This window comes from Cavia porcellus, unplaced genomic scaffold (genome assembly GCF_034190915.1).
Source record: "Cavia porcellus strain 051 isolate PalLab524CR breed Dunkin Hartley unplaced genomic scaffold, mCavPor4.1 scaffold_6, whole genome shotgun sequence".
Lineage (NCBI taxonomy): Eukaryota > Metazoa > Chordata > Mammalia > Rodentia > Caviidae > Cavia > Cavia porcellus.
In genome coordinates this window covers 5,691,272-5,697,064 of record NW_026947489.1, presented here as the reverse complement: position 1 = coordinate 5,697,064, position 5,793 = coordinate 5,691,272, and the positions used below count along the sequence as shown (strand labels likewise).

Below are 5,793 nucleotides of genomic sequence, written 5' to 3'. Positions count from 1 at the left end.
GTTAATTTTCTATTCTTTTTTTTTTTTGAAGTCCTAGATCATCTTAATTGTTCTGTCTTGTTTGTTTTTATTCTGTTTTGTTTTGTTTGATTTTTTATGTCCAATTGTATGGGCAGCTATTTTATTTTGTTTGGTTTTATTCTCTTTAAAATAAAAAAAAGATGATCCAAAAATATATACACAACTCCTATTAGCTTTGTTTTAAATTGTTCTTTAAATTACTATAATTTGGGTTTCTCATATAAGGCACACCATGAATATTTAACCTTCTGTGTCTTATTTAATTTCACCTAGCATTATGGACTCAAGGTACATTCATTTTTCTACGGATGGTTCAAGTTTATTGTTCTTTATGGCTGAATAGTATTCCATCATGCATATATAGTACGTTGTCTTTAACCATTTATCCATTGATAGGCATACTAGCTACTTTCAAGATTTAGCTGTTAATGATTGGATTTTTTAAAAGTGTTTGTAAATGCCTGATATTAATTGTCTAAATTTCTTGAATCATTCACTAGTGAAACCACCATGACCTGAGCAAACTCCTAACCACAATCTCATGATCTTGGATGGGAATCCTTCCGGGCTGAGCCTTAGCTGTGACTGACATTGAGGTTTCTGACCCAGAGAAACTGTGAGTAACGGTTACAAGATTCTAATCTACTGACTTGTGTGTTGCTGACATTCATGGAAAGCTGGACACATCCATTGTTCAGTAACTAATTTGGAACCACTCTCAAATTAACAGTTTTGGAAGCTTATTATGGTTACTTAACCTATGAAATATACATGAAATTCTTTGTGCCACCTTGATGTATTCTGTAACTCTAAAATTACTTCAAAATAATATTGTTTAAAAGGCATTAATTCAGAACAGTGCCCCTTCACAAGCATATTTAAAAAACCCACAAGGCCTCACGATCTAGCTGGACATCCATAGAAAGAATATTAGAGCCGCAAACAGTGCATACCATTCCAAACACAGTGCCCCTGCTTCCTGAGGGCCTCCAGGGACACCCCTTTCTTCAGCCCTGTCACATTCCCACTGACAGCCTCCCCCAAGGTGAGTCACTGTGCTCACCCCTCCAAGTGACATTTGCAGACATTATTTGTTTGTATTATCCCACTATATATTTTCTGGAATGTCTGACTTCTGGATGGAAGCAATCATGTGTGCTAATCATCTTTTATCACTGTAATAAAATATCTGGGATAATCAAATTAAAAAGAGAAAAGATTTGTCTTACCCCACAATGGTGAAAGTTTTAGTCTGAGCTTAGTTGGTTGCATTACCCTTGGGACCATGGTGATACTGACCAGGATGGTGAAAACTACAGGACAGAACAGAACCGCTCACTGTACAGCCAGGGCAAGAACACATGGGAGGGGGAGACCAGGAACACACACTGTAACTCAGGGTCATGACATGAAAGACCTAAAACCACCTCCCAGGTCTGACTTACATTTTTTACCATCTCCTGATATCGACAAGGTAGATGACAATATTTAACACGTGAGATTTGGGGAACACTCCACACCCAAACTATGGTACCATCAGGAACAGGTAATAGAAACCAGCTTTCTGTAACCAGAAATATGTTTTCTTAGTATTTGGTTTCCCTCTTTAATTTTTGCAAAAGACAGCTGTCACTTTAAGCATTAGAGAAACCCCTCTGATACCTAAATTTTTTCTCTCTAGCTTCCATCATGCACTCTTCAGGACGATGCGTTCTGTAGCACTCACACCCTCGAGCTGTATTAACCATTGCTAAGACCAAAAGCCTCAGAGAGTGTCACGATAGCAAGTAGACTGCACGTGAAAAGAAATTGCTAGCAGGGGTTTTAGTTTAACCCTCATTTACAAACATATGGAAATGAGCATTTAGATTCCAGGCACTTGCAGTGAGTGATGCAGAATGTGTTGCTCACATGTGGAGAAATCCTGGCTCAAAAACTAAAGAAAACAAGAAACGAGACGACACTGTGATACAGCACATCCTAGATGACCCGGGAAATGGGCACAACTCAGACAAGATTGGGAGGCAAGAAGCCAGCACTGTCCTTCTTTAGTCTGAATACACGAGATTTTCATTGTCTGCATGAACCAAATATTTGATATGCGGGATTCCTGCCACCTTTATTCAGCCCTTATGACAGTTAATTCATAGGTGTAACATTGTTTAACACACCATTACATCATGAGTTATATTAATTGATGCCCAGTTTATTATGCATTTCAGAGAGCAGCAAAGCTCTTCAAAATTCCAAGTCCTCAAAGCAGAGTTGGACAGAGAGCGAGAAAGCAGAGCAAACTATTTTGTGCGGAACATTACGCATGCACTCCTGCATCGTGTCCTACTTGTTTGCACAATAGACTGATTCAATTAGAAAAATACAGAAGAAAAAGTTAGATGAAAGTTGTTATGGATTAATTAAATTAGGAATGGACTGCAAGGGAGCACTGCTCATATTTCTAAGTAGGGTTCAGAATTTCCCAAGGTACACCTTTACACACCCCAGCATCTCCTTGATCTTTCTGTGCTCTTTTTCAGTGGCTTTTTTGAACTATAGCTCACAAAATTGTTTCTATGTACATGTTGTATTAGTTTTCTTTTTAATTTGATCTTTGTGGGTTTCATTTTATATCTCCAAATGATCTCAAGCCATATTCTGAGAAGATTTCAGGGAATTTGACTTCAGTATCTTTATATTGATGATTGAGCCAACATCTGAGGATCTGACCAGTAAGAAAATGTCCCTCTAGCAGTCATTAAGAAATCAAAGGATAAAAAATGCTAATGAGGCTCCTGGGAATGTAAGCTAGTACAACTGTTAGGAAAATCAGTATGGCGATTTCTTAAAGAACTGAAATTAGAAATTCCATATGACCCAGCTGGGTCATAGGGAAGATACCCTGCTGGGCATCTTTTCCAGAGATCTTAGGACATTAAACTACACCAATACTGACATACCAATGCTGATGGGAGCCCAATTTGTAATAGCTAAATCCTGGAAATAATCTGTATACCCATCAACAGATCACTGAATAAATAATATGTGGTGTCACAGGTGTGGTGGCACATGCCTGTAATCCCAGCATTCTGGAGGCTGAGGCCGGAGGACGGCTATGAGTTTGAGGCCAGCCTGGGCCACATAAGGGAGTTCAAGGCCAGCCTGAACTCTGTCTCAAAAAATAAAAATAAGAAGAAAAGAAAACGTGGTGTCTATATATAATGAAATATTACTCTGCTATAAAGAATGACAGATTTGAGACATTTGGAGGAAAACAGATACACCTGGAAAATATAATGTTGAGTGAAACAAAAGACACACAGGCTAATACCACATGGAATTTCCCATTTGAGTGAGGCAGAGTACAAACAACAAGCACAATAGGATGGAAGGGAAAAGGAGATGAATCTCTTACAATAGGGAAGTGGTCTAAGGGAAAAATCTCAAGGAATAAGAAGGAGAAAGAAAAATAGGTAACATAAAGATAAACCATGAATAGGAACCCAGTAACCACAGTTAATTTAAACACTGTACGCCATAACATGAGGTAAGGTTAATGATCCTAGCAAGAATGAGAAAGGAGAGGAAGGGGAAGGAAGAGAACAAGGATTTGGAAAAACCAAGCCACAGGCTGGGGATTTATCTCAGCAGCATAAGCACCTGCCTGGCGAGCGCTAGGTTGTGCGTTCGATCTCTGGAACAAAAAAAAAAACCAATTTATAATATGTACGTGTAACCACTCCCACTTGTAAGCTGCATGAGCTACAAACATATATTAATAAAATTTAAAAAAGAAAGTGTCCCTCTACCAGAAAACTTGCTTGCACTGGAATATGTCCTGATGGCTGTGTTTGACCTGTGCCCAGTTTACTCCCACCAAGTTCTCCCTCCCCAGGAGAGTCCTGAGGAGCAGGGAACCCAAGCTCAGGGCTGTGGATCAAGTGGGACCCAGAGAAGGCCTCAGTAAATTGCGTGGGGTACCAGAAGCTGCGCGTGGCGTGGATGTTCCGGAGAGGAGGGCAGCTCCTCACAGGGCCAAGGGGTGCAGGGAGCTGAGCAGAAGCAGCTGTGATAGAGAAACATCCAGAGGAGAAGCCGAGTGAGCTCTGAGGGCCATTCACTGTCTTGGGTCCAAGGCATTTCCTCCTCTGTCCCTTGCTAAGGTTTTAGAGCAAGCTAACAAGTTTCCAGAAGTCTCATGTATAACAAGAAGTCCGGGAGTGAATAAGGGCCTGTTTTCCATTGTCTAATCGAGGGTGATGCACGGATCAGGAGGCAAGTTGAGCATTATCGCTCACTGTCCCGTGGAGATTTGGTCACCAGGAAGCCACGGCACATGGTAGAAATCTGAGTGGACCATGTTGAGGAGCAAACTCCTGGGAACACGGTTAAAGCTGTGTGAGCTGTTTCTGGAATGAGAATGTTAACTGATCATACACAGGTGCTGACATAGCACAACACTCTCGGGACTCAGCATGTAAATATTAGCAACAGGTGTTCACGAGTATCTCTAATAGCTAGGGAGTGTGCTGTATGAAAGGAGAGGAGGTTAGCACACTCCCTGACAAGGATGGAAGAGGCCCTTCGGCCTGACAACACAGATACGGTTAAGCCATTGCCACCTATGCTGTGACATCTAACGGTTAGGGAGAAGGTGGCTGGTATTTGAAATGCTGTGTAACACACAGTAATACACAGAACACAGAATGCTTCTACCATGATTGTGCTGCTGTTCCTATGAAACCAGAAATCACAGAGAAAAATTATTTCCTTAATGATAGGGTGTGTGTTTATATAGATGCATCTTAAAACTAATAATATTCACATATACATATTCCAGTGTATGCAAGTTTTCTGGTAGAGGGACACTTTCTTTTTTAAATTTTATTAGTCTATGTTTGTAGCTCATGCAGCTTACAAGCGGTATTGGTTACATATACATATTATAAATTTTTTTTTTTTTTTTTTGGTTCCAGGGATGAAACGCATAACCTAGCACTCGCCAGGCAGGTGCTTATGCTGTAAAAACACAGTTGGTCACCAGGCAATAATGTTGTGACTGTCTTCATGTACACACGTGTTAACTTGGTCTACAAAACACTCCCTGGTGCCCCAAGTGGCGCTATCAGTATGAAAATTTGTAAAGAGGCCATAGGCAGGTTTGATGGAATAGCAGAGGACTTCCTCAGGAATATTTCATTATTATGGCTTCAGATTAGCATTGGTGATGTTTATATGGGAAATACACAGGCAAACTGATACGAAAAATGATTCAGAAGCATCTGATCAAAATGAAAGAAAATTTTACTATTTTTTGTTTCTATTTTTCTTCTCATTGGAGTGGCATAAATATTCACATAGATAAAAAACCCTAATTGGGAAAATATTTATCAGACTAACAGTGTTTCTATTTCAGTGTTACATACAATGCTAAAGCACATTATAATTGATGAAAACAATACTTCTTTTGTAAAAACAAAGTCATATCAGCAAATATGGACCTACTGGTTAGACTACCACAACTCTTTGTCTGCATGCTTTGTGTTTAATTAGCTTACTTAGTTCTGTACCAACAGGCAGGCAATACTATCAGTTCCACAGCTCAGTTCTAAATCTGAACGGAAGCTCTACAGGAAGGGAATAGAAGATCCTTTTGCTTGACTTGATCTGCAGAGTATTTGCTCACATCAACAGTTAGAATATTTTTCTCCTACATGGAACATACTGTACAGACCTAACATAAGAAATTTTTTCTTATGGCTGGTCATGATGAAGTTA

At 39.7% G+C, this 5,793-nt stretch overlaps 1 pseudogene; it reads left to right on the top strand.

Annotated features, from left to right (window-relative positions):
- Positions 1-4,541: 4,541 nt before the first annotated feature.
- Positions 4,542-4,660, top strand: LOC111758504 (U6atac minor spliceosomal RNA; annotated as a pseudogene).
- Positions 4,661-5,793: the final 1,133 nt, after the last annotated feature.